Below are 26,607 nucleotides of genomic sequence, written 5' to 3' on the forward strand. Positions count from 1 at the left end.
CAATTCTAAAGTGATGTTTTCATTGTTATCAACAAACAGATCCGCCAGATTTTGTCAGCCCCATACTGTGTTTTCTCAGTCTTGTCTGAGCTTTATGGAAGCTTCTTGTGTCTTTATCTTGGGCAACAAACAGAGGTGGTTATAGCTTCATGTTCTAACTTTTTAAATGAGCAGAAAATATACTTTTCCCCTTTGTTTATCTGGATTGTAATCAGAAAGTAGCCTATACATTTACTCCTACAAGATGATAGATTATCATTTGTTTCATTGACCAACGTGGAGTATATCTGCATCTTCATGTCAAAAGTGTTGGTTTGCTTAGATGGTATGACTTCTGTGAAGGAACCAGACTGAGGCATTTAGCAGCTTTATATCCTCAGATTTTTTTAATACGCCCTGGGATTTGTACTTTGACAGATATTAAACTCTATAACTTCAATCAGTAATCCTTCAGAAGTATTGTTATATTTTTTATAATAAAAAAGGTAAAATAAATTGCCATGCTTTGTGATCCAGAGCCAATAAAACCCTTTGAAATTAAAGGCATTTCCTCTTGATTTGTCATTTTCCTAGGAAAGCTTGAAGAAAGGTACCAATTATTTCTGACAGGCAGCAAGGGAATTTTGAGCAGCATTCTATTAACATGTTTTTGGTCATTTGTCAGCTTATCTGTATGGTCTGCTAATGCTCAACACTAATTAACAGAACTCTGAAGAAGGTGAAAAAAGGAATCACCTAAGCTCAGTCAAACTAGCATGACACTGAAAAAAGCTGAGAAAGACCTTGCTCTCCCAGAGACAAATTCCTGCAAGAAAGTCCCAGAGACTGGAGTTGTAGGCAGAATCACAAACATGTTTGGGTTCTTTCCTTAATCCTTATGTGTTCTGGCCTGTTAGAGTATGCTGTAGATTGAAAAGTAGAATGAATATGAGATAAAGTTGATGAATGCATTTAATATGTTTATTTTTGTGTCTAAACTATGGTACTCACCACATTCGGTATTTAATCATCTCATCACATATTGGGTTTTTTTAAACCTGTGTATTAGTCCATTCTCATGCTATTATGAAGAAATACCTGAGACTGGGTAATTTATAAATAAAAGAGGTTTAATTGACTGATAGTTCCACAAGGCTCAGGCAACTTATAATCATGGTGAAAGGCATCTCTTCACAGGGTGGCAGGAGAGAGAAGTGCAGAGTGAAGGGGGGAAAAGGCTCTTATAAAACCGTCAGATCTTGGGAGAACTTACTATCACGAGAATAGCATGGGGGAACCGGCCCCATGATCTAATCTCCTCCCTCCCCCAACATGGGGATTGCAATTTGGATTACAATTCAAGGTAAGCTTTGGGTGGGGACACAGAGCTAGACCATATCAGCTTGCTTTTCCATAGTTTTTTCTTTCATTAATTTTTACCAGCTTCTTTAGTACATGTTAAAGTCACTTGTCTGGGAGCTGGCAAGTGTTGTAAATTTTTACAGAGCAACCTTGACATGAAGAATGCTCTCACACTCTCCATTACCATCCTAAAACATACCTTGCAGGGTATGTGTGTGTGTGTTGGGGGGGGGGTCACATGTACATATAAGTATGAGAGAGAGCATTATTTACCTTCAAGTAGTATATAAATAGCCAAATAAAATTTATTAGTGTACAATCTCCTTGGGTTAAGCACTTGGCTAAGATATATCATACTGAAAGGGAATTTTTATCACTATTGTTACAAATGGCAGAATTCCAGGAGGTTATAATGAGGCTGTCTTCTCAACCTGAGTTACCTCATTATGACTCCAATGCTAGAATCCTTTTCTTAGTTGGGGTTTGTTTTTTATCAGAGCAAACTCTGCTGCTGTGTTTAATTGGCTCCGTTCTCGTTCATAGCAGTGGTTCGTTTTTAGTGCTGTAGTGTAGCGTCTGATAATTACAAAGGCTAATTTAAAGGAATAATGATATGATTGAAAATGATACAGATTGAACCTTGGCGACACTCTGCTTTCACATCTGTTAAGGGATGAAATATTGATATGTTAGAAGAAATCAATTTAGAAAGCCAGTGGACTTTTGGTATTCACCTCTTTCATGTGTGGCTCATAGGTGGTCAGCCTGGCTCACTGGATAGAAGAACACATAGGGCTCTGGGGCTTCAGCCCCAATGATGAGTGAAGGGTTCATTTCCCTTCCCTGTGCAGAAGATATGCATTGGAAATCTGCAGGACAATAGGTAAATGGTCGATGGTCATGGATTTGGGACCCATATCAGATCTATATCAGAGACTTGGCTAACACATGCATCCTCTGAGTCTAGGTGAATCTAATTTTTGGTGGTATGAGAAATACTTTTTTAAGATTAAGAGAATTAGGGGCCAGGTGCAGTGGCTCATTCCTGTAATCCCAAGGCTTTGGAAGCCCAAGGCAGGTGGATCACTTGAGGTCAGGAGTTTGAGACCAACCTGGCCAACATGATGAAACCCCTTTTTCTACTTAAAAAAATTAGCTGTGTGTAGTGGTGCATGCCTGTAATCCCTGCTACTTAGGAGGTTGAGGCACAAGAATCACTTGAAGTCTGGGAGGCAGAAGTTGCAGTGAGCTGAGATGACACCACTGCACTCCAGCCTGGGTGACAGAGTTAAGACTGACTCAAAAAAAAAAAAAAAAAAAAAAAAAAAAAAAAAAAAAAAGAATTGGAATGTTTCTAGCCACTAGCCCCTATGTAATTTCTACATTTTTGGCCTGTTTCTTGATTTGAATCCCCATATTTTGATGCCTTCCTTATGAACTTTTTTGTAGAATAGAATAGCTTGTTATAAATTTTGATTTGGAGGGTAGTATGTAATATGTATTGCAAAACTTTTTACTGTGCTTCCTGTAATAATGTTATTGAGAACATTATCTTCTATCCATGATCTCCAGGAATACTTGAGCTTCTTCTGAGAAACTGTTATAATTCCTTTTTATGCCTACCGTGAGTAATATAACAAATTGTGCTTTCATTTTTGAACTGACCTCTATAAAACTGAATTTGTGGCCCATATATAAGAAGAGGAAATTTCAGGGATGTGTTTCATGAGTATATGAGCTCAATCCAGTTTTATCTTTTTTTTCCTACTTACATTTAATCTATTGCCCTAAAACTTCACCTGCTTGTTTTAATAATGTTAAGTGGAATATGTCTCTGAAAACCTCCTTAAATTATTTTTGGAAAAAGGTGATTATAAAAAATCAATCTTAAAAGCTATGTTATTCCTTAATTCTCATGAGTAGTTGTCCCTTGTTTTCTAAAGTTTCATCTGTTTAGAGGATAACAGAGAGCAGCTACAGTAACAGGGTCAACCTTGTGAATAGGTGAGGAGGAGAAAGATGTGGCAATGCATGGAAATTCCTAATATCTCTTCCCTTTGCTCCCTTGTTAAAGTCCCAGGAAAGGCAATTGCATTCATTCCTGTGGAAGGATGGAAGTTCTGAGAGTGTAGAGAAGGAGAGAGAGAACACTGGAGAAGGAAAATGAGTAATAATTAAAAAGGGACATCAGAAAGCAGAGTGTGAAGGATGGCAAGGACCAAGACTGTTAGTATCCTTCTTGCTGCTCTTAGAACATGTCCAGATGCTTCTTTGACCCCTGCTCCTGGTACAATTGGACAGTGATTAATGGGTGATGAATTAATATCCCCAAATATCTTCTATTTTCTTCATTATTCACATGATTGCTGAAATCAAACAGGCAAACCAACAAGAAAACTTCTTCAAACCCCATTTTGTTGCTTAATGATACCATTTTCTTTATTCTAAATTTCAAAAAGATATTGAAGTTTTAAATTTATTTCTAAATGAAAGTATATTTTCATTTTTTGGAATAATTCATAACAATAGCTTTGGAAGCTGTTTTTGTACTTTCATTGTTACCATCTGTGTAATATTTGCCATAGCTGGAGTAGGGAGAAGTACTTAGAAGGCATGCCTTAGTACTTAGAAGGCATGCCTTCTTCATGTTGATTGTTTTAGGTTGTAAACCTTTCATTTTTGATTTCCATAATCACTGCTAGGTATTGTTGTCTTTCAGGCTTATGTCCCAATGGGACATGTATGAAAACCATCAGAAATATATTTCACACACTCTGAAATTGTGTTTTCACAAAAGCATAACTATAAAAATAAAATTTGTGAAGATGAACACCATCCATGTTGATGTGTAACATTAAGATCAGTTTATAGCCAGCTTAAAAAAATAACTATGAGAACTTGGAAGAGAAGAATTATGTTAAGTTTTTAAATCAATATTTACTTTAACTGCAATGGGTGTCCTTCTTGCCTAGCAAGCACTTAAAATGAAGCCTCCACCATACTTCTGTCTTTGTGTAACCACTGAAAACAGCTTGGCAGGTTCTCCTCGGCCCTACCTTTACGAGGCTATGGATGTCAGAACTTACCATGAAGCTAGTTACTGCAGGCTCACAAAGTTGTGATAACTCATTATGTGAAATTGCTCTCAGTTGCTCTCATTTCCTGCTCAAGGAATGTTCTTTCTTGTTCAAAACCTTGAATTTCTCTCAGTTGCACCGGCAAAAAATTCCTGCCATATCAAGCAGATTTTAAGCTGAGCTAAAGCTTGCAGGAAAACACAACCAATCACTGTGCATGATGCTGAGGGCAGCATCATCAGCAGAGTGAGAACATGGACTCTGAGCCGCCTGTCTGCATTCAAATACCGTCCCATAGTATTTGCCTCTCCGAGGTGTTGTGTATGCCTCAGTTTCCTTATCTGTATATGGGAATATACTGCTACCAACCTCAAAGAATTTTTATGTGGAATAAATGAGTTTTAACACATGTAAATTGCTAGGACAGTGCCTAGATCTGGTGTTACACATGTATTTTTCATATGAATTAGCAAAAATGTTTAGGTGCTGTTCATTCATTCTCTCTCTTCTTAAAATTTGGAAGCTGTTTTTTATCTGACATCCCTGACACAGCCTTTCAAAAGATTAATAGAGAGTCATTATTCAAAAAACCTCCCAATCTCAAATGAACTATTTTATTATATTTTCTGTTTCAGTAGTGAGACTTTGGAAAGAATACTTTGACTATAGTCAAACATTTATTCCAGGATCCTAATCTCTCACAGTTTAGAGCACTATCAGCACACTATGGCCTGTGGGCCCAATGCAGCAGCCACCACCATTTTTTTTTTTTTTGAAACAGAGTCTCACTCTGTCACCCAGGCTGGAGTACAGTGGTGTAATCTCGGCTCACTGCAACCTCCACCTCTTGGGTTCAAGCAATTCTCCTGCCTCAGCCTCCTGAGTAGCTGGGATTACAAGCATGCACCATCACTCCTGGCTAATTTTTGTATTTTTAGTAGAGATGGGATTTCACCATGTTGGTCAGCCTGGTCTTGAACCCCTGACCTCAGGTGATCTGCTGACCTACACCTCCCAAAGTGCTAGGATTACAGGCGTGAGCCACTGTGCCCAGCCCATCACCCACTTTTATAAATAAAGCTTCTATTGGAACATAGCCATGTTCATTCATTTACATATTATCTATTGCTGAGTTGAGTCATTGGGACAGAGACCATACGTTCTGCAAAGCCTAAAATATTAACTGTCTAACAGAAAAAAGTTTGCTGATGTCTGGTTAGGAGTATCAGTACAGTATTAGAGTCTTCCCAAACTAAATCTTTTAGTATATTTCTTGATTTTTGCCATATCTTCTTACTGCCCATTTCATATTTTCTTTAAATAGAGCCTTCATGTTTTTGGTTAAGAATATTTTATAAAAGAAGCTTTACATTATCTTAAAAGAAAAATTAGTAAAACATGACAGGAATAGAAAATATTTAAGAAAGCAAATTGCTTAAAACAAATCAATTTGTTATTAAATTTTAGTGGAATACTACTCCGTGTGGTCTGAGACCTGCTCTCTCAGGTAATGAAGGAGGTTTTCAATTGTCAGATAGATGACAAATAGAGATGATAAAGATGATAAAGTCATCAAATTGAAGCTTTAATCTTGCCGTAATCAGAGTACTAAATGAGAATTGAAAAAGGAAGGTATAATTGTCTCATTATATGTGATTCATGCCATTTAATGATACCTACAAGTACACCCTACAATAACTTTGAGTATCACCCCTAATCTTGTATGTCTGCAGCGATACACTTTCTACACTTTCAGAAACACTGGAAAAACAGTGACAACAATAATGCCAGCTAATGCCAGTTCATATGTATTTGGACATTCTTTGCCAGGTGCTATTCCAGGAACTCTGCATGTGTGAACTTAGCTCTCACAACGATCTCTGAAATAGGTTCTACTCTATTCCCTTTGTACAGATGTGATAGCTAAGACAGACAGAAGCTGGTAATTTGCTTAAGGTCCACAGCTAATAAACAGCAGCACTAGCAATGAGGCAGTGATTGAGGGTAAACAGTACAGGATTAGCCACCAATTGTGTGTAGAAAACGTGAGATCAGTTGTGACTTCTCACCTGTGTTCTCTGTATTGTAGATATTTTCATGGGAAATTGGGAGAAGTTTTGTTAGAAACTACTAGCTTATTAAAGAACTACTTTATCTTTCTGAAGTTGTAATTTCTCTTTTCTTCTTTGAGGGTATTGAGAATGGATATCGATGAATAAAAAATCAGCCAGGCACTGTGGCTCACGCCTGTAATCCCAGAATTCTGGGAGGCTAAGGAGGGTGGATTGCTTCAGTCAGGAGTTCGAGTCCAGCCTGGCCAACATGGTGAAACCCCATATCTACTAAAAATACAAAAAATTAGCTGGGCATAGTGGCATGGGCCTGTAATCCCAGCTACTCAGGAGGCTGAGGTGGGAGAATCACTTGCTCCCAGGAGGTCGAGGTTGCAGTGAACTGAGATCACACCACTATACTCCAGCCTGAATAACCAGAGGGAAACCCTGACTCAAACAAACAAACAAACAAAACAAAACAAAAAAAAGGGAAAGAAAGATAACTAGATTCCTTTATTTTCTGCTAAATTAGTGAAGTTTTTAAAAAACTGCAAGATGTTGAATTTTGTAAAGATACAATAAAATTCTTGAGATTATAAGTTTATGGTGGCAATGTAATTTGATAGGACTTTTTTTGTTAAAAAATTTTAAAATGTGTTTTAAAAACCATAAAAAGCAGGAAATACGGATTTTATTTCCTTAAACTCCAAATTCAACTTGGGGACTCTATTGTGAGGGAGTAATGCTAATGATGTTAAAAATGAAGATTTTTGGAAACAAACAGAAATCAATACAAGCTTTGAAACTGAATAGACTCTGGAATGTGAGTCTGCTGCCTGGTTCAAGTGAAACATCAACAGGTTGAAGGCATAGCATCTGAACCAAAGGGTAGAGGAATTGGCATTTTTACTTAAAGGGAAGTAATTATGCGGATCAGTGAGCGTTCCCACTTCAGTTTAGGCTTTTGAGTTATCAGTGGTAGCACATTTGGTAAGAACTGTAGCAGTGTAGGACAGGGACAGGCTACGTTTGATTCCCGTCTCTGCCTCTGAATGGTTTTAGGAGCCTCAGTTTCTAATCATTAAGCAGAGATAAAAATGCCTTTCTTTTTAGGAGTATTAAAATAAGAGGGTGTAGGCCGGGCTCGGTGGCTCACGTCTGTAATCCCTGCACTTTGGGAGGCCGAGGCAGGCAAATCACTTGAAGTCAGGAGTTTGAGACCAGCCTGGCCAACATGGTGAAACCCTGTCTCTACTAAAATACAAAAATTAGCTAGGTGTGATGGCTGCACCTATAATCCCAGCTGCTCTGGAGGCTGAGGCAGAAGAATCACTTGAACCTGGGAGGTGGATGTTGCAGTGAGCTAAGACTGCACCACTGCACTCCAGCCTGGGTGACAGAGCGAGACTTGGCCTCAAAAAAAAAAAAAAAAAAAGAGAGAGAGAGAGAGAGAGAGAGAGAGAGAGAGAGAGACAATGTGTATAAAGCATCTCAAGAACATGGTTCTTTCCAGAAATTTTAGCTATTATTCATCTCTCATTTGGCTTTCTTTGATATCTAATGGGATAAGGAAGACCAAAGTATTTGGGGCTGAGTAACACAGGTGGGAGTGTTTGGTGTGACAATTCTCTTTGTGATGTGGAAAAGTATTTTTGACTTTTTGCCACCAAACATTAAATTTGGTTTAAATTTCAAGTACAGTGACAAATAATCTTCAGTTATATGCAAACAACATATAACTCAATTTGAGGTTCTGTTTGGTCCTTAGGAGCAAAACTAATTGAAACCAGGTTCTGACATTTACTTGCCCTGAGACTTTGAATAAGTTAAACTTTCTATGCTTCAGTTTCCTCATCATTAAAATGGGGATAATAAGAGTATATCACTCAGAGAGCTAGGAAAATTTAGTTATTAATTTTGTAGATTTACAATACTATCTGAAACATATAAGCACTCTATGTATTGATTGTTGCATAAAATACTTTCACGTATCTGAAAAATGTGAATGAGGCAGAAATTTCAACACTTCTTGAAGCTGTTGGTAAATGTTTTATCATCATGCCACAAATTTTCCATATTTGAGTTCTTAAATGGTGAGAAGGGCTAGATTAGACTCTCCTGCCTTTAGTTCTTGGTCTTCATGAAGTATGTAATATGTTGTCTTGTTGTCAAGGTAACAGGATTCAAGATGGTTTTATAAAATGAGAATGGGCTCATTTTAAAAAAATGCCAGGAAATGCTTTAGAAAAGGAAGTGTCTTAATAACAGGCTTTATTGAAGCAAAAGTGTCTAAATCTCATTGAAGGCAGAGAATCGATTGCAGTTTCATTGCCTTATTGAAAGCAGCCTGTATTTTCAAACAAGGGCTTGGCATTTAATATCCCCACAATAATGGAGCAGACTTTTGAGAGTGTGAACTGTGAGGAGTTGGTAAAGATTTTTTTCCCTGGAGAAAGACATAAAATAGCTGTAGATTTCAGTGACTCATGATGGCAGGGAGAGTGATTCGTGAAGGGATTTGACAGAATGAGTCTTAGCAGTATGAGGAGTGTATCCATATAGCCATTTTTACCTAGCTTCTTTACGTGAATTCTGGAACCAACTACTCATGTGCTAAGCCAAAGATTAATGATAATAAAGCAAATTTCAGGAAATCTAATTTGGGAACACATAACCTCATTTACACATCACCTAATTTAAATTGGTCAGAAGAAGGAACTCTGCTATTTTGGCTTTGTACCAGGCATCCATTAGTTATAAGAAAAATTATGTGTATTCTCTCTTTTTTTAAAATTATACTTTATGTTCTAGGGATGCAGTTGGAAACGTGTTCTCTTTTTATGATCCCAAGAAAAGAGAAGTGTATGAGAAAAGAGGTAAGATACACGAGGTTTTTCCACCTTTATTGTTTGTATTTTTAATCTTTGTTTAGTACATATACTCTTCAGTGAATCTGATAACCATACACTAAAACCAAAAAACATTGGCTTGTCCTAATTGTGAGTGGAACAGTTAGCGTTTTGATTGTAAGAAATAGCAATTAAAATTAAGAAATTTTAATGAATCAATTTTTGGTTTGTTTTTGAGATGGAGTCTTGCTGTCTTGTCTAGGCTGGAGTGCAGTGGTGCAGTCTCGGCTCACTGTAACTTTCGCCTCCCGGGATCAAGCGATTCTCCTGCTGCAGTAGCTGGGACTACAGGTGTGTGCCACCATGCCCAGCTAATTTTTTTTTTTTTTTTTTTGTATTTTTAGTAGAGACGGGGTTTCACTATGTTGGCCAGGCTGGTCTCAAACTCCTGACCTCAGGTGATCCGCCTGCCTAGGTCTCCTGAAGTGTTGGTATTGCAGGCGTGAGCCATTGTGCCTGGCCTAATCTTTAATTAATTAAAACAAATACTACCTGTAATCCCAGCACTTTGGAGGCCGAGATGGGCGGATCACGAGGTCAGGAGATCGAGACCATCCTGGCTAACCCGGTGAAACCCCGTCTCTACTAAAAAATACAAAAAAGTAGCCAGGCGAGGTGGCAGGTGCCTGTAGTCCCAGCTACTCGGGAGGCTGAGGCAGGAGAATGACGTAAACCCGGGAGGCGGAGCTTGCAGTGAGCTGCGATCTGGCCACTGCACTCCAGCCTGGGTGACAGAGCGAGACTCCATCTCAAAAAACAAAACAAAACAAAACAAAAAAACCAAATACTAAAAAGAAGTCAGCCCTGCTGGAGACCAGCACTGGACTTCGTGCTGATGACAGGTGCCACTTCAAATGATTCTAGCTATTCCTTTTTTTTTGTATTACTTTCTCCAGAGGTGGGAGGCAACCAATCAGGGGCTGAAGTGAAGTTACAAAGTTACGCTCTATGAAAATTAAGACTTGGCCTCTGAGCAGTCTGATTGGTTGTGGGAGGGGACCAGTCAGATGTACTTTACATTTTTCATCTGTGACACAGTGGAAAGGGGATTGTTGCAAAGGGTGTAGCCTCTGATCCTTTTGTGAGTTGGGTGTGGTGAAGTGTGGTTTTTCTTCTGATTCAGTTCTAGCAAGTCAGTATGAATCAACCTTAGGTTCCTTGCCTCCAGACCCTATTCTCCTGCCTCATTTCCCCCTGAGAGATGGGATCCCCCTAAATCTTTATGGGAGGCAGAGGGACCGATGGTTTTTCTTCTGTAACAGCTTCATGCTGACTTGAAGTGCAGTCCCTATCTACTGGGGATCACAGAATTCTTTCCCTGCTCTGTCTAGTGGAGACAGGGTAGCTTCTTGATGGCTGTGGTGGTGCCTTCACCTGGAACTGGCTGGAAACCTTGTCACATGATCATCTGAAGGTTGATGGTCTCTAGGTGAGAGAAAATAAATTTGGTTAAAAGATTTAACAAACATGGTCCAAAGACCAAGGCATGTATAATTATTAATAATTGGCTAGCCAGAGGAAGGAGCTATAAAGCCAATTTAGCATTTTTGATCAGGAGCCCATGACTGAGACAGCTGTTGTTGTATCTTAAAGTCCCACCTGGGTAGTTTTTGGGCGGCATCTCTACTAATCCTAATTGGTTGACCTAAAAACAGCATTCTTACTCTAGAAAAAGACATAAGCACCCCTTTTCAGCAGCTAGGAGATCTAGTTCACTTCTATTTTGCAAAGTGACTGCTGCTAAGGAGTCTATTTTATTTTGTATGGTGACAATACTTTGGGCCGTGTCATTCAAGCTTTCCATAAAATCCTTGGACAAATGTTAGCAATAGGATAAAGAAGTTGCAAGTCTGCTAACTCTATCTAGTTCCTACTCCCACTGTTATTCCTAGCCCTACCAAACAGAGTATGAGTTGGATGGCACATTTGTGTCTGGTAGTTGCGGTTAAAGGCATAATGAGGGATTGGTCGTTGGGAGCTGTATGAGTTTCGGAGGCTAAATAAACAAGTGTATAGGTTCCAGGTTAATTGGCTGGTAAACATAAGTAGAAATTTATCCTGCACAGGAAAAAGACTCCTTGTTTTTCAGACAAAAATTGTTTCTTATGGTGAACATGTGGGTTAGCTTGTTTTCACTTTCCCAAGTGGTTAAGGTCCGTACTAAGGTAGCCCTGGTTAAAGGCTGGAAAGGACTTTGGAAAGTATCCTGAGTTGCCCCAGCAGTTCTGTTTTCCCAGTGGAAGTAGTTACACTTAAGCGTCCACTAACCACCACCCAGAGGTATTTTCATACTGGGGAACCAAAAGGCAACTGATGTCTCAGAATTAGTGCAGTCTTCCCAAGGCAAAATGTGAATGTAGCTAGTGGGCTTACTTTGACAGCACTTATACTGTACATCCTTTAAAGTGCCTTTATCTAGGAATGGGGAATGGTTTCCATGAAAACCATACAGGTTTTCTAAATGATGCAGTTCGGGTAACTGCATAGCTTACATGATCATGTGAGGGGTTAATCTCTAGGATGCAGTTACATTGATGACTTTTCAAATTTCCCAGGGCCTGACCAGAAATGTGGCTTCTCTTAATAAAAAGTGGTGCCTGGAGTTTTAGCTCTGTGTGCATTGATACTGGGCCCCAAATGGGTTTCTGTAGGGATGTATCCCCAGAAAGGTTGCTCTGATAGGACTGGAGAAGGTGCTCATCCTGTCATTATAGCCCTTTTCATTTCCATAATTTTGAAGTCATAGAAGTCATCCAGGTCTATTAACTTGAAGGGAGTTCCTCTCTTGTAGTTAGGGTGATAGGTTATTTTTTCAAGGGCCCAAGATTGGGCTGGGATCGGGATGGCAGTGTATTTGGATGATGATGGAGATAAAGAAAGCCGACAGTCCTTTTTCAGAGCTGAGTTGGTAGTATTTAATATTTTTTGTGTTGAATTTAAAGTTCTTAATAAATACCCAGAGTACATCAATTGCCAGAGGGGTAAAGTGAATCTCTGTTGTAAAATAAGGCTGATTCCTGGTATGCATGGTCCCAGTATACACAGGCTGTCGGTGACCATGACAGAACAAAAAAATACTTATATGTTATTTTGTTCTATAGAATGGGAACTTCAGGGGGTGGATATCTTTGCTGCCAGGAATTCTTATTATAAAAATGAACTAAAACACTTTGCTTAATGATTACGAAGGATGTGATTCCATCCACTTGGAAGAAGGCAATTAAATTGCAAAAATATAAAAATGGCTACTATTATCCAGCCTGTAGTAACTATGCAGCAGAGACACCAAGGAAAGTTGATAGGCATTTACTTATCTTTTGGCTGTCTTTTAAACAGGCACTTGAGGCCTTTCACAGGTTCACAGGTGTAGTGGCTGATGGGAACTTCACGTTTCAGGTCTAAGGTTTCAGGTATTGCAGGCTTGACTCTGGAAAGATGTATCCAGCTATCTAATCTTAGTACTTTGACCACAGAAGGCGTGGCCAGTACCACTGAAAGTGGTCCCTTCCATTACAACCCCTCCCATGGGTTGTAATTGTTGAGCAGGTGATCCCTCCTTCCATATTTTAATAAGTACCTTATCCCCTGGTCTCATGTGGGATTGCTGGTTAGTTCCCAGTATGGGGAGTCTTTGAGCTCCAAACTTTTGTAAAGCTTGCTGAAATTGTCCTGGGTTAACTAGGTATTTTACTAAACTGGCAGTATCTGGATCAATAATTATATCATTTCTTAAAAATGGCCTCCCATATAACATTTAATATGGGCTCATATTAATTTTTGCTCTAGGGGAATTATGGATCCTTAAAGAGGGCCATGGGCAGCAAGTTGATCCAAGTTTCTGATGTTTCCTTACATAGCTAATGCCCATTTTAGAGTCTGATTAGCCCTTTCTGCTTTCCCAGAAGATGGAGGATTCCATGCTGGATGTAAATAGTATTTGATCCCTACTGCCTTAGAAACCCCTTGAGTTATTTGGGAGATAAAGGACAGGCCATTATCACTTTGGAGGCTCTGAGGTAACCTAAACCGGGGGATTATTTCTTTTAAGAGGACCTTCACAACTTCATTTGCCTTTTCTGGTAGGGTAAGCTTCAACCGAACCAGTACTATTAGTAGTAACAAAAACTTGTATCTTCTATAGGCTGGAATATGGGTAAAGTCCAATTGCCAGTCTTCCCCTGGGCAAGTTCCTCTCCTCTGGACTGGTTCTATTAGAGGAGACATTTTGTTTCCTGGGTTGTTAATTGCACACAGCGAGGAGGCTTGACAGACTTGCTTAACCACCAAAGCTAAGTTCGGCCCAAAGAAGAGCCTGTTAACCACGGCCAGGGAGGCATCTCCCCCATATGGAAAGAGTCATGAAGGGTTTTTATAATTCTTCATTAGGCTGTTTGAGGGAGAGATACTTTTAGTCCCATATGCCACCAAGATCCTTGTTTTAGCCCCTCTTGCTCCTTTATTAACTGTTTTTCCTGTGGTGTATATTCAGGTTCTATTGGGGAATCATAGAAAGGGATCATTGCTAGGATCTGTTGAAATTACACCCTGAGGGCTGCAGCTTTAGCCTGTCTATCGTCTTTCTGTTACCTTATGTTATGAGAATTAAGTCCCTATGATTCCCCCTACAATGGGTAATAGTTACGGCCTCTGGCAGGTGTGTTTCTTCCAATAGCTGAAGAATTTCAGGCCCGTGCTTTACTGGGGAATGTTTTGGCAGGTGTATTGCTTCCAGTAGCTGAAGAAGTTCAGGACCATGCTTTATTTAAGTAGTGCCCTTTCTTTCCTAATTGTAGCATGATCACGAAGTAGGAGAAATGCATATTTAGTATCTGTATAGATGTTAAGCTTTTTTCATTGTCTCAACATTAATGCTCAGGTAAAAGCAATGATTTCAGTCTGTTGTGCTGATGTGGCAGCGGGTGATGGCTGGGCTTCAATAATGATGTTGTGACCTACTACTGCATGTCTAGCTCAGTGCTCCCCATTTGACACAAAACTACTTCCATCTGTGAACCAGTCACCTCTGGAATCTGGGAGAGGCTGATCTTTTACATCAGGCTGGCTGACATATGTGTGTGCAATAACCTGCTTACAGGCATGATCAGTTATTGGGCCTGTGGGTAGCAGGGTTCAAGGTGTTACAGGTTTTAAGGGTTACATCTGGATTGTCTAGGAGCATGGCCTGGTATTTGATTAACCTTTCCTCCATCATCCAGATGTGTCCTTTTATTTCTAAGACTGACTTCATTTGATGTGGGGTTTGAACTTCCAGTGGTTGAGCCAAGGTGATTTTAGTGGCTTCCTTTACTAAAATAGCAGTGGCTGCAAATGTTTGCAGGCAGCTCGGCCATCCTGAGGCTACTCTGCCCAACTTCTTTGAAAAGGAGACAGTTGGTCTGGGTTCTGATCCTATTTTCTAGGTTAGCACTCTCACAGCTATGCCCTTCCTCTCTGCTACATACAAGGAGAAAGGCTTGGTGAGGTCTGAGATGCCAAGAGCAGGAGCCTGGGTGACAGCCTGTTTTAGCTTGACGAAGGCTTTTCTCATTTCTGGGTTCCATTTCATTAGCTCATTTTCAGGCCCTCTTGTTGCTTCATATGGGGGCCTTAATATGAGCCCCAAATTTGGTACCAATATTCTGCAAAATCCAGCCATTTCTAGAAAAGAATGAAGCTTTTGATTGATGTGGTGGAGTCACAAACTGCATATGACTTGCACTCATTCTGGGGATATTTACTGGCTGTGGGTGTTAAGATATAACCTAATTATTGGACCTACTGAGCCTTCTTTTTGGACACTTTGTATCCACTGTCTTTGAGGAAATTCAAAGTTTTTATAGTATTTTGGTCAGAAACCTTCTGGGTCAGGCTACATATAAGAAGGCCATCCATATACTGAAGTGTACCCTCATTCTCCAATTGCAGATCCCTCAGACCCCTCTCTAAGGCCTAGGCAAAGAAATGGGGGCTATCCCGAAACCCCTGAGGGAACACTGTCCAGGTATATTGTTGTTTTTTCTGGTATTAGGATTTTCCCATTGAAAGGCAAAAAGTTATTGAGACCCTGGGGCTAGAGGAATGGAGAAGAAAGCATCTTTCAGGTCTAGGACTGAGAACCATTTTGCATCCCCTGGCGCCTGAACCGGGAGGGTATATGGATACATGACCAATGAATGGACAAGGATAACAGCCTCAGTAATTATTCTGACATCCTGTACTAGCTGGTATTTCCCCAAAGGCCTCAGAACAGGTAAGATGGGAGTATTGCAGGGAGAATTGTAGGGTTTTAAAAGTCTATGGGTAAGTAATTCCTCAACTATGGATAATAGGCCTTTTCTTGCTTTCAACTCAATTTGGTACTGTTTTTGATTGGAAAAATAGCTGTGGTTTTTAAGCTGTATTTTGATTGGCACTGCTGTTTTAGCCTTCCCCAGTTTCTCAGTATACCAAGCTAGTGCATTAACCTGTTTATTAATGTAGTCTGGGACATTGTCTCCATTATCGACTATTAGCAATTTCACTGGGTGGTGCTTAAATTGTAGCAGTGCCTCTGTTTTAACCAAGATATCCCTTCCCCAAAGGGACTGGGCAACTTGGTACTACTAGAAATACTTGTTGGAAGATTTGTTTGTCAAATTGACAAGTCAAAGGAGGAGTAAAGAATCCTTGGCATGCCCATGACGTCAAGAGTTACCTGGGGCTCCTTGATAGTAATGATAATGTTCCTGGACAGGGGCGGTGAGGAAGGCCCCAGTCCCCTTCAGTCTTCATCTAATTCCTCCTTTTGCACTGCTAGAGTTTTGACTGACTGAGTCCCTCTGTGGGAGTGAGGGCAGTCAATTCTCTGGTGCCAAGGGTCATGACTGATGCCTTCTTGTTGACAGCAGGGGCCTGGCAGGGGCTTAGTATAGTCCCTTGCCCAGTGCCCATTTTTCTTGCACTTGAAGCAAGAGTCTTTGCTGGCATTATCCTTATGGCCCTTTGGGTTTCCCCTGGACCCTCTTTGGGCATTGAGGGCAGCACCAATGATGGCTGCCATAATTTTGGCTTGCTGTTTTTCTTTACTCTGTTCCCCTTTTCTTCCTCCAGGTCACAATCATTATATACCATAAATATACCACAATCATTATATACCACAAAGGCAGTATCAAGAAACTGATTTTGATTAGTTTGTGGCCCCATCTCTAGCTTTTGGAGCTTACGTGTAATGTCTGGGTGGACTGGCTAATGAAATGCTGTGCCATTATTATTTTACCTTCAGGAGAGGAAGGGTCTAGATTGGTATATTTTTTAAAGGTTTCCTCCATCCTGCCATAAACCATGGCTCTATTTTCCTCCTTGCCTTGTGCAGCCTCTCTTACTTTGTTATAATTGACTGCCTTAGTTATTCCCTTTTTCATTCCTCCAAGGAGAGCCTCAAGAAATTTAGCCCAGTTGTTCATCCTTACAGGGGTGTTATAGTCCCAATTAGGATCAGTAGTAGGGACTATGTCTGGGCCTGGGTGATTGCCCTGAGGGTTTTGGGCAAATAAATTGTCCACTTCCCATTGGGAAGTCTCAAAGATTCATTCTTTTTCCAAGGGGGTCCAACAGGTTGCTAGCATGAATTGAACATTTCTCCATGAGAGATTAAAGGCTAAGATCAAAGTTTAGAACCCATCTGCAAATTTTCTGGGGTTCTTGGAATAACTTCCTAGCTTTTATTTACATTGTTGTATGTTAGTTGTAGAGGAGGAGGCCTGAACTCAGACTGGATCCCTGGCTCTTACTACTTCCTTAAAAGGTAGCAGGGCTGGAGCGGGAGTTGAATAGGGTGTTCCCCTCTGAGTGTGAGGGGTACTTAGCAAGCTTCCCACTGTTTGCTGTTGGGCTTGAGCCTCAGGAGCACTTAGCAAGAGGTTATATGGGGGTGGTTGCTATTCCCTCTGAGAGACAGGTGGCCCTTGTAAAAGGGGGTCATCTACAATATCTAGTTCTGCCTTAGGACTTTCCTTTTGGGGGACAGTTTATGGCAGTTTTGCAGATTGTTGGGTTTTGGTATAGGTCATAAAGGCCTGTATATATGGGATTTGTGATCATTTATGCTTCCTTTTGCAAAATAGGTCTAATTGCAGGATGGTGTCATAATTAAGGCTACCACTGACCACCCATTGTTCTTGACTTTCTAGCTGGTAATGTGGTCAGACAGTATTACAATAAAAAAAATCAGGTGTTTTCTCCTTAAATTGTCAGGGTCAAATTTATTCCAGTGGTTGAGGATCCAGCCAAGCAGGGAATCAGGTGGAATAGATGGGAAGTTGACTATAGTGGTCCAGAAAAGAGAAGAGGACTTTGAAAAGTGGAGGGCTTATTAGGTGACCCAATTTTTATCTGGGGTATCGCCCTGGAAAAACCCTGGGCCCTGACTGGGGTCCCCCTTTAGGGCCCCATCTTATTCTGTCAGACATCTCTGAACTTAGATGGGTACCAGCATTGCTTTGGAATGATTTCCTCCACCACTGATGACCCATTTTGAGTTCTCCTTCTTGTTACTGGATGAAGACCTCAACTTTTAGCATCCTTATGATTTGATAAGGTCAAGCTTTCCCTTCTGACTTTAGCCAATGTGTTCACACACAGAATCTCTTTTACAATTAATTTTTATAAACTACAACTTGGTCAAACCTTTGGATTTTTCCTATCTCACTAAAAACAATCCTTTAACACTCTAATCTTAGCCAAGAAATCCACATTAAATTGTACAACATTTCTTGCATACTTTGCTTTCACAAATCTTTGTCACGAGTTACACAGACCATCTATGACATGCTTGGACTCTCTGACTTGTCCTAAACTCTCTTTTTAAACAACCAGTCATTTGACTTTAGGACAGGAATTTACTATGCAAGATCCTTTCTGTTTTTTTTTTTTTTTTCCCTTGAGAGTGTCTCACTCTGTCACCAGGCTGGAGTGCAGTGGCAGGATTTCAGCTCACTGCAACCTCCGCCTCATCTGGGTTCAAGCAGTTCTTCTGCCTCAGCCTCCTAAGTAGCTGGGACTACAGGTGCATGCCACCACTCCTGGCTAATTTTTTGTATTATTAGTAGAGGTGGGGTTTCACCATGTTAGCCAGGATGGTGTCGACCTCCTGACCTCGTGATGCACCTGCCTTGGACTCCCAAACTGCTGGGATTACAGGTGTGAGCCACCATGCCCAGCTGCAAGATACTTTCTTATATAAAATCTCTTTTCTTTATAACCTTCTTTGCATAGGGGGCTAGGTGGGTTTCTTTTGTCCTTAGCCAATCGAATACACCAGTTAGGAGAAGGGAGGTCAACACACCTAACAGACATTATCATTTATGGGCTAACTCTAAAGAAGAATTTAGCATAAGAAAAGCGGGTTTAAGTCACCTGAAACGTGTGTGAATTTGTCCTGGATGAGCTGTTGCTGCCAATTGTATCACACATAAAAGTCAGGAACCATAACCAGGAAAGATAGAAAAGAGTCTTTCCCCCTTATGGGCAGGGCAACTATCTCCATTCGCTCTTTGGCCTTCAGGTAATAGTGGAGAATGGCCCGAGTCAGTTGTCCTCAATTACCAAGGAGCTACTAGGAAATGGCCACTGAAAGACTGAAAAAATAGAGGAAAAGGACTCAGGTCTCTCACCCAAACTGGGTAGTGGTGGTCAGGTGTTTCCACATGGAAACCTTTCAGTTTCACTGGAGAGTGGCCCCAGCCAGAAACCTGCAGTTGTCTTTGTGCTTAGGCACTGTCCACTGAGGGTCCTAAGTCAGAAAGGGAAAGAGAGAGAGGGAAAAAAGGGTTCCCCTGTATGGAGCAAAGAGGAAAAGGGGAAGAGAGAAAAATAAACCCAAAGAGCTTGCCTCCTGGCCGTCTCACCAAAATATCAGTGGAGGGTCTTGACTACAAGTTGTCCAGGTGAATTCAACAAAATGTACAAACAAAGCAATGAAAGAATGAAGCAATGAAAGCACAGATTTATTGAAACAAAAGTGCACTCCACAGAGTAGGAATGGGCTTGAGCAAGTAGCTCAAGAGCCCTGGTTACAGAATTTTCTGGGGTTTAAATATCCTCTAGAGGTTTCCATTGGTTACTTGGTTGCACCCTATGTAAATGAAGGATTAGCTTGTGGTGAATCTGATTGGTTGCTGGAGGGAACTAATCAGAGGTACTTTCCATTTTTCATCTGTGAGGCAGTGGAAAGGGGAGTGGTGGCAAAGGGAGTAGCCTCTGATCCTTTTGTTACTTGGGCTTGGAGAGGTGGGGTTTTCTTTTTGATTCAGTTCTAGGAAATCAGTGCAAATTGGCCTTAGATTCCGTGCCTCCAGACTCTATTCTCCTGCCTCACAGGGGTAAGGAGCAGCACTATCTGTTCCCCTTTGATGCTAGAGTGGGTGCATGGGAACTTGCTTTCTATAAAGTCTCACACAATGGGGGCTCCTTCTAGTTAGGAAGAAAGTTTAGATCCTGGATAGACAAATAAAAGCAAATATCCTAAAGTGTAATAAAAACAACTGGAAAAAATAAAGGAATGGAATAAATAAGTTTTATATATGTGCCATGTATACGTGGGCTCTGCTTGTATGAGAAGTCAAGGACTTGCACTGCAATATCTATTACAAGTGAGCACTCCCCTGGATGTCCTAGAAGGGCATCTCCATCCCACTCAAGGTGATTAAAAACCTTTTGGTAGTCAGAGTATCTCTCTTTCTTTACTCAAGGGGAAGGAAGTAGCTTTTCTTCCTGAACACCAGATTCCTCTAAAGGCAATGGCTTCTCTCCAGTCTGGTTCTTACACTGACAAGGTGGTGGCAGTAGAGCTGATTCTGCTAATTGATCCTCTCAAGGAGCTCCACAGGGAGATGTCTTGTACCAATGGCTGCTGGTTATTGGAACTTAAGATGTAGGATGTGCGTCTTAAGGATGTTCATCTACAACTTAAGATGTAGGATGTGAAACCTGAATTTCAAAATTCTACAAAGAATTCTTAGGGTGAAAGAAAAAAGTTAACATTTAGACATCAGAAATAGTGGCATTCAATAACAAAAGTATCATGGAACAACATCATATGTCTGAGAGGAAAACGTGTGACTAAATGATTTTTTAATTCTGTGAAAGATAAAAGTTACAACCAGAGATTGATAAATATGCAAAAGGAAATATAGCACAAATTAGCCCTTGAAAACAATACATGATGAAAATCAGGCAGTCAAAAAGTGAATTATGGTACAGATCTCAGAAGTAAGGGAGCTGGTATTAGCAGACTGGTAGTTAATATGTTTATATTAGAATTTGGGCTCAACAATTATGGGAATTATGGAAAAATCCAAGTGTTATAAATGTAGACAATATAAAAATAATAACCTAAAGAGCCAAATAATGGGGGATGTGGAGAAAAAAATGTGAGGTAGAAGGAAATCTAAGTGTGCTTTTTTAAAATCGAGGAATCATATAATATATTCTAAAGTAGATACTTTAAGAAATATAGTTTAAATATATAATTTAAACTTTTCTTAAACAGGGTATAAACAACCTTGAAAAAATGGGAAAAAAGCAAGCACTAAAATCAGAAAATATAAATGTCAGAAATAAGAACAAATAATACCTGTTTCAAAAAATGAAGGTAAATGAAAGAAATTACTTGTAACAAGAGAAAGATTCTTAGACTAGTTTCTGTGAGAACAGAGATTTTTTGTTTGTTTTGTTCATGGCGATGCCTAGAACAGAGAAAATGTCAAACTGGCTTGAAAATGAAGGGACCATTTAGCTCATGTAATCAAAAAGTTCAGTGGAACAGTGGGTACCGTGGGGCCTTTGGCCTTATTTTTCTGTGAAGGTTCTTGGTCGGCACCCTGTCTTGTATGGCTTATTCTTAGACTAGCTTCCTCATAGTCACAAGAGGACTTCCCATAACAACTGTGGGAATGTGACTCTTCATTCTATGCCATCACTTTTCTCCCTGCCTCACCCTCAACAAATCTTAAACCAATCCCATTGGAAAACCAGGTAGGATTGTCAGCTGTTTAAATTAGACGAGAATTCTCAAAGGGTGAACTGTAGATCTCCAGGAGTTCCCGAGACTCTTTCAAGAGGTCCACAAGTGCACAACTATTTTTATAGTAGTACTAAGAGGTTATTTTCCCTTTTTCCTATATTGACATTGGCCATGATGATACAAAAGCTGATGGGATAAAGCTGTTGGTACTTTAGTGTGATTCAAGGCAATGGCACCAAACTGCACCAGGGATCATGGCATTCACTGTCAGTTACTTGCAGCCAAAAAAAAAAAAAAAAAAAAAGCCATTTTCACCTAAGAATGTCCCTGATAAACCAGTAAAAACTATTAATTTTATTAAATCTTGACCCTTGAATACATGTCTTTTTAATATTTTGTGTGATGAAATGAGAAGTAAACATGCAGCATGAATACAGCGTCTGGGAGTATTGTGGTCATTGCAAAGAAAGCACTTTGAGGTAGTGTGAGATGTGACTGAACTGTCTGCTTTTTTTTCATGTAAAAGCATTTTATTTCAGAGAACCACTGACAGACAAATGATTGTTATTCAGACTTAGGTACTTGACAGACATTTTCTTGAAAACAAATGAAGTGAATCTGTCCCTTCAAGGAAACTACTGACAATATTTTTTGCCAAAGATGAAATTCAAACTTTCAGGAAAAAATTCAAATTTTGGAAAACTTATGTCTACCACCTGCAGCTCAACAGCTTCCCAATATTGAAAAGGTTTCGCAGTTATATTGATGCAAATATTAGCAAATGTGATTTTTTTTGGATATTATATAATGTGTCAAAATTTAGAAGAGTAACATTTTGAGAATCAATATTTTTCAGATGATCAATGTATAATGCTACAAAATCATGCTTGGTAAAAGATCCATTCGAACTACAAAATAGGCCAATAAATTTTAATGTAACAGTATTTAAAGGGTGTAAAATATTCATTGACATGGTTTCAAATTCCGTATTCCAACATTTAAGGTACCAGTTGTTTCTGTAGTATAGTATCAAAAAAGAATATCTACAATTATCTGAAAATTTTTAAAATACCCTTCCCTTTTGAAACTACATATCTGTATGTGGTTGGATTTTCTCTATATAGTTTAACATATCACAACAAATGAAATCAAAAGCAGATATGAGTATCTTCTATTAAGACAGATACTAAAGAAATTTGTGAAAATGTAAAAAAAACCTTCTTTCCTCACTACATTTTAGTATGATAATTATAGATTTTTAAATAAAAATGTTGGTTGTAATATATATGTTTATTGTGTTACTTTTAAATAAATAAATGTTTAAAAAATTTAAATTTTAATTTCTAATATAGTAAATACTGATAGATTTAGCCCACATAAAATATTTTTGGAGTTTTTGATAATTTTTAATAGCATAAAGGGGATCTGATGCCATAAATTCTGAGAAACACTGATTTAGATTAATCAGGTATCATCCATGGTGCTGGATCATGACTCAATTCCACCTAAATTGTGTAGCATCTGTATTAGCTTGTATGTAATTGGAGAAAGATTGAATTATGTTAGGGAAGCAACTGCAAATTACAGTTTAATGATAAAGGGTAAATTCCACAACAGATATATAATTATTATAAAACATTGTTATATAAAACATTGTTATAATAAAAAATTATATATATAAAATTATATATATAAAATATATATTATATATAAAATTATATAAATTATATATATAAAACATTGTTATAATAAAAAATTATTATAAACAAAAAACATACTGTATAGTAATAATGATTGGCAATTCAACATTAGTAAAAAATTTTGTCTCATCTTTCAGCCCCGGCATATCAAGTAGACGAAAAGTAAGTAATCCTGTAAAAATCAGAATAATAAAATTAATATAGATATTCTCATAGTTACATATTAGACTTCATACCATAAAGACAAGTTTTTATAAAATCAACCATTATATCAGGCCTAAAGAAATCCTTACTATATTAAACATTAGAAACACTAGAGACTACATTTACTGACTGCAATGCACTCAAGCTAGTAATTAATAGCAAGATTCAGAACTTTCGCACCCAAGAACCTAAAAATTGAAACACACATCTCAGGGCCACCATGTTTTGCAGCTCTGTGGGCACCATTCACATTGGGCCCAAGTTTTGTTCATAGAGTGACATTCAAATAGAATACAATTTAAACAGTGATATCCACTTGGGCAATGTGATGATCTTTGACTTCATTCTTAAGTAACTCTTATGAAAGATGAAATTTAAAATTTCAGAATGTCTAGAAATCAAATAATACCCCCACATGAGTTAAGGTGGTATGAAGAGGAATACTTACAGTTGAAACTATTACAGTATTAAACAAAAATAAATAAATATATTAAAAATTTAAGATTTCCTAACCTAAGAAGCTCGGAAAAATTAAAATACATCTAAGAAGATCAAATAAAGGAATTAAACATGAGAGTACAAATTAATAAATTGGAAAACAGAGAACAAGCTATAATTGATAAATAAATCACATGTTGTTTATTTGGGAAAACAGCTAGCCTAAGCAGGCAAAAGGAACAGGAAATGACAAGTACTCAAGATTAAAAAATGAAAATACAAATGGGGAAAAATAATAGTCAAAGAGAAAAGTAATTCTTTTTTTTTTTTTTTGAGATGGAGTTTCACTCTTGTCACCAGGCTAGAGTGCAATGGAGTGATCTCGGCTCACTGCAGCCTCTGCCTCCCGGGTTCAAGTGATTCTCCTGTTTCAGCCTCCCGAGTAGCTGGGATTACAGGCACCCGCCACCACGCTTGGCTGATTTTTGTATTTTTAGTAGAGACGGGATTTCACCATGTTGGTTAGGCTGGTCTCGAACTCCTGACCTCAGGTGATCCACCCACCTCGGCCTCCCAAAGTGCTGGGATTACAGGTGTGAGCCAGTGTGCCCGGCCAAAAATGGAAAAGTATATGTATAGACAGGTAACAGAAAAATAAATATAGATGGCCAATGAATAAAAAAGAAAAAGGTGTTCAGTTGCTCATCTAGACGTGAAAATCAACAAAAATTAAATGTTACATTATTCACCTACCAGATGGGCAAATATTCAAAATTTGGATGAGGATAAATAGTGTTTGATATAATTTTAGTGGGGGGGGGGGAAATTTGTTCAGCTACTACTATTTATTAATATCTGTTAAAATTTAAAATGTGCATAACAAATTAATAAATAGGACATTTTTCTGGTCTGGGTTAATGTCCTAAAAATAGTAACAATAGGTGATAATTTTTCTTTATTCTGAAGAGAGGTTTTAGGTCACCTATGAAAGAATTGCAAAAGTGGATGCAGACTGATTCTGAAATCCTTACCGTATCATCCAAATGGCAAGAATGATCAGGAAAAGAGACTGAAACTAAAGTGGATTCTCTCCCCTTCCCTTACCTCAATCAAGCCCAGTAAAGAAAACTCAACTTCCTAAATCTCAGGTTGTCAGTAGGAGGAGATAAATACTAAAAGGATAGTCCTTGTTTCTTTTCTCCTTTGGAGAATCTTGAAACGAGATCAGGTCTGAGTTGGGAGAAAGAGAGAAGATTTAAACTGGAAGAGAGTATGACCAGCCCAGAGTTTTTAATATTGGAAAGTAAGAATGACTGGAAAGTTACACAATCCGCTCATAGGATAAGGAGGGAAGACCATCATGAGACAGAATGAAGGTGTTGTGCTCATACTTCACTGAATTCAGCCCACTTAATAGACAGTTACATGTCCTTTGACTCAGCCACTCTACTTCTAGGAATTCATCTTACAAATACACAGAGGTGCCAGATTGATGTTCATAGAAGCGTTTCTTGCAGTAGAAAGCTGAAAACAACTGATATGTTACAAAATTTTATAGTCAAGTAAGTTATTGTGTAATGTCACATAATTCACAGTTATTAAGAATAGTGGGGTATACTCATATGTACATGGGCATAGGAAGACAGAATACGGAAAAAAATCAAATTTCAAAAGAAATGATAAATGTTTGAGGTTATAGATATCCTAAATGCCCTAGGATATCTATAACCTCAAACATTTATCATTTCTTTTGATAAATACCTGGTTTGATAAATACCAGGTATTTGACAAATACCCTGGTTTAATAATTACCTATTGTATGCGTGTATCAAAATACCATATGTACCACACAGTTATTATGTATCAATATCAACATTTTAAAAACAAAAACATCAAGTTTCAGAACAAAATGATCACAGTTTTGTTAGAAAAAGAAGTAAAATTTCATAGCTATCTTCGTGATAGAGATGAGGTCATGTATTTTTCTGGATAAAGGCATCTAATTAATTTATTTTTTTCTTTAAAAATTAAAAAAATAACACATACCTGGTATACAATATTTTGTCTGTACAAAAAGATAAAAAGTTAAAAAAGACAACAAAAACCTATTTCTATTTATGTCCCAGCTCTATGGATACAATTATACAATATCTGTGCATGACTTCTTCTAAAAAAAATCATGCATTACTTATAGTTAAATATGCAAAGAGAGAAGTGAAAGAAAAACAATTAAATGTCTTTCTTTTATTTTAAATGTTACCTAATTAGAGGAAAGCTCCTCTATAATTTTATGTGCTATTGTTTTCTTTTGACTTATGTTTGTTTTTTGATTTGTGTGTTTCCAAATGCTAGCCTGTTTCACTTTTTGCCAAAAATGAAGTCATCTGAAACAGGAAAAGTTATAATGAGTCAGAGATTGTGTTTGGTGAAGGCCCTTTTATGGTGTCATGGGAAGAGTTTGCTTATCAGAAGCCCCAGTGGGTTTCCTATCCACAAATCTGAGGCCATGCAACACTGGAAAGTATCTCTCTTACAACTATCCCCAAGCTTGCTATCTGGTTTCCTACATGGTAAAATTCAATAGAATGTATATTCATCACTTATATTTCTACATTTAAATGAGTATATACCACTAGCCTTCCTATTTTCTACCTTTAAGCCTTTTCTCCCACTGGAAGTACCAGATCATATTATCCAACCTAATTAGCACACTAATTCCATAAGATGAACCTTGAGACAGTTTCTGTAGATAAATTATTCTGGACCATGTTGTATGGAGTATCTCTGCTTTGGATAGTCCATGAGAGGAACATATTACAGGCTTATTTTCTTTAGATAACCTGAACATAGTTTCTAGTCAGTACTTCTCTAAATAACCTGAAC

General features: G+C 38.5%; 1 long non-coding RNA gene across 1 annotated transcript in view; it reads left to right on the forward strand.

Annotated features, from left to right (window-relative positions):
• Window positions 1-9,348, forward strand: part of LOC135966427 (uncharacterized) — a 75,670-nt gene extending 66,322 nt beyond the window's left edge. Inside the window, exon 3 of the long non-coding RNA XR_010579748.1 lies at window positions 9,284-9,348. This is a non-coding gene — a long non-coding RNA (uncharacterized lncRNA). The remainder of the gene's footprint in view (window positions 1-9,283) is intronic.
• Window positions 9,349-26,607: the final 17,259 nt, after the last annotated feature.

Source organism: Macaca fascicularis, chromosome 12 (assembly GCF_037993035.2).
Source record: "Macaca fascicularis isolate 582-1 chromosome 12, T2T-MFA8v1.1".
In the NCBI taxonomy this organism is placed as follows: Eukaryota; Metazoa; Chordata; class Mammalia; order Primates; family Cercopithecidae; genus Macaca; species Macaca fascicularis.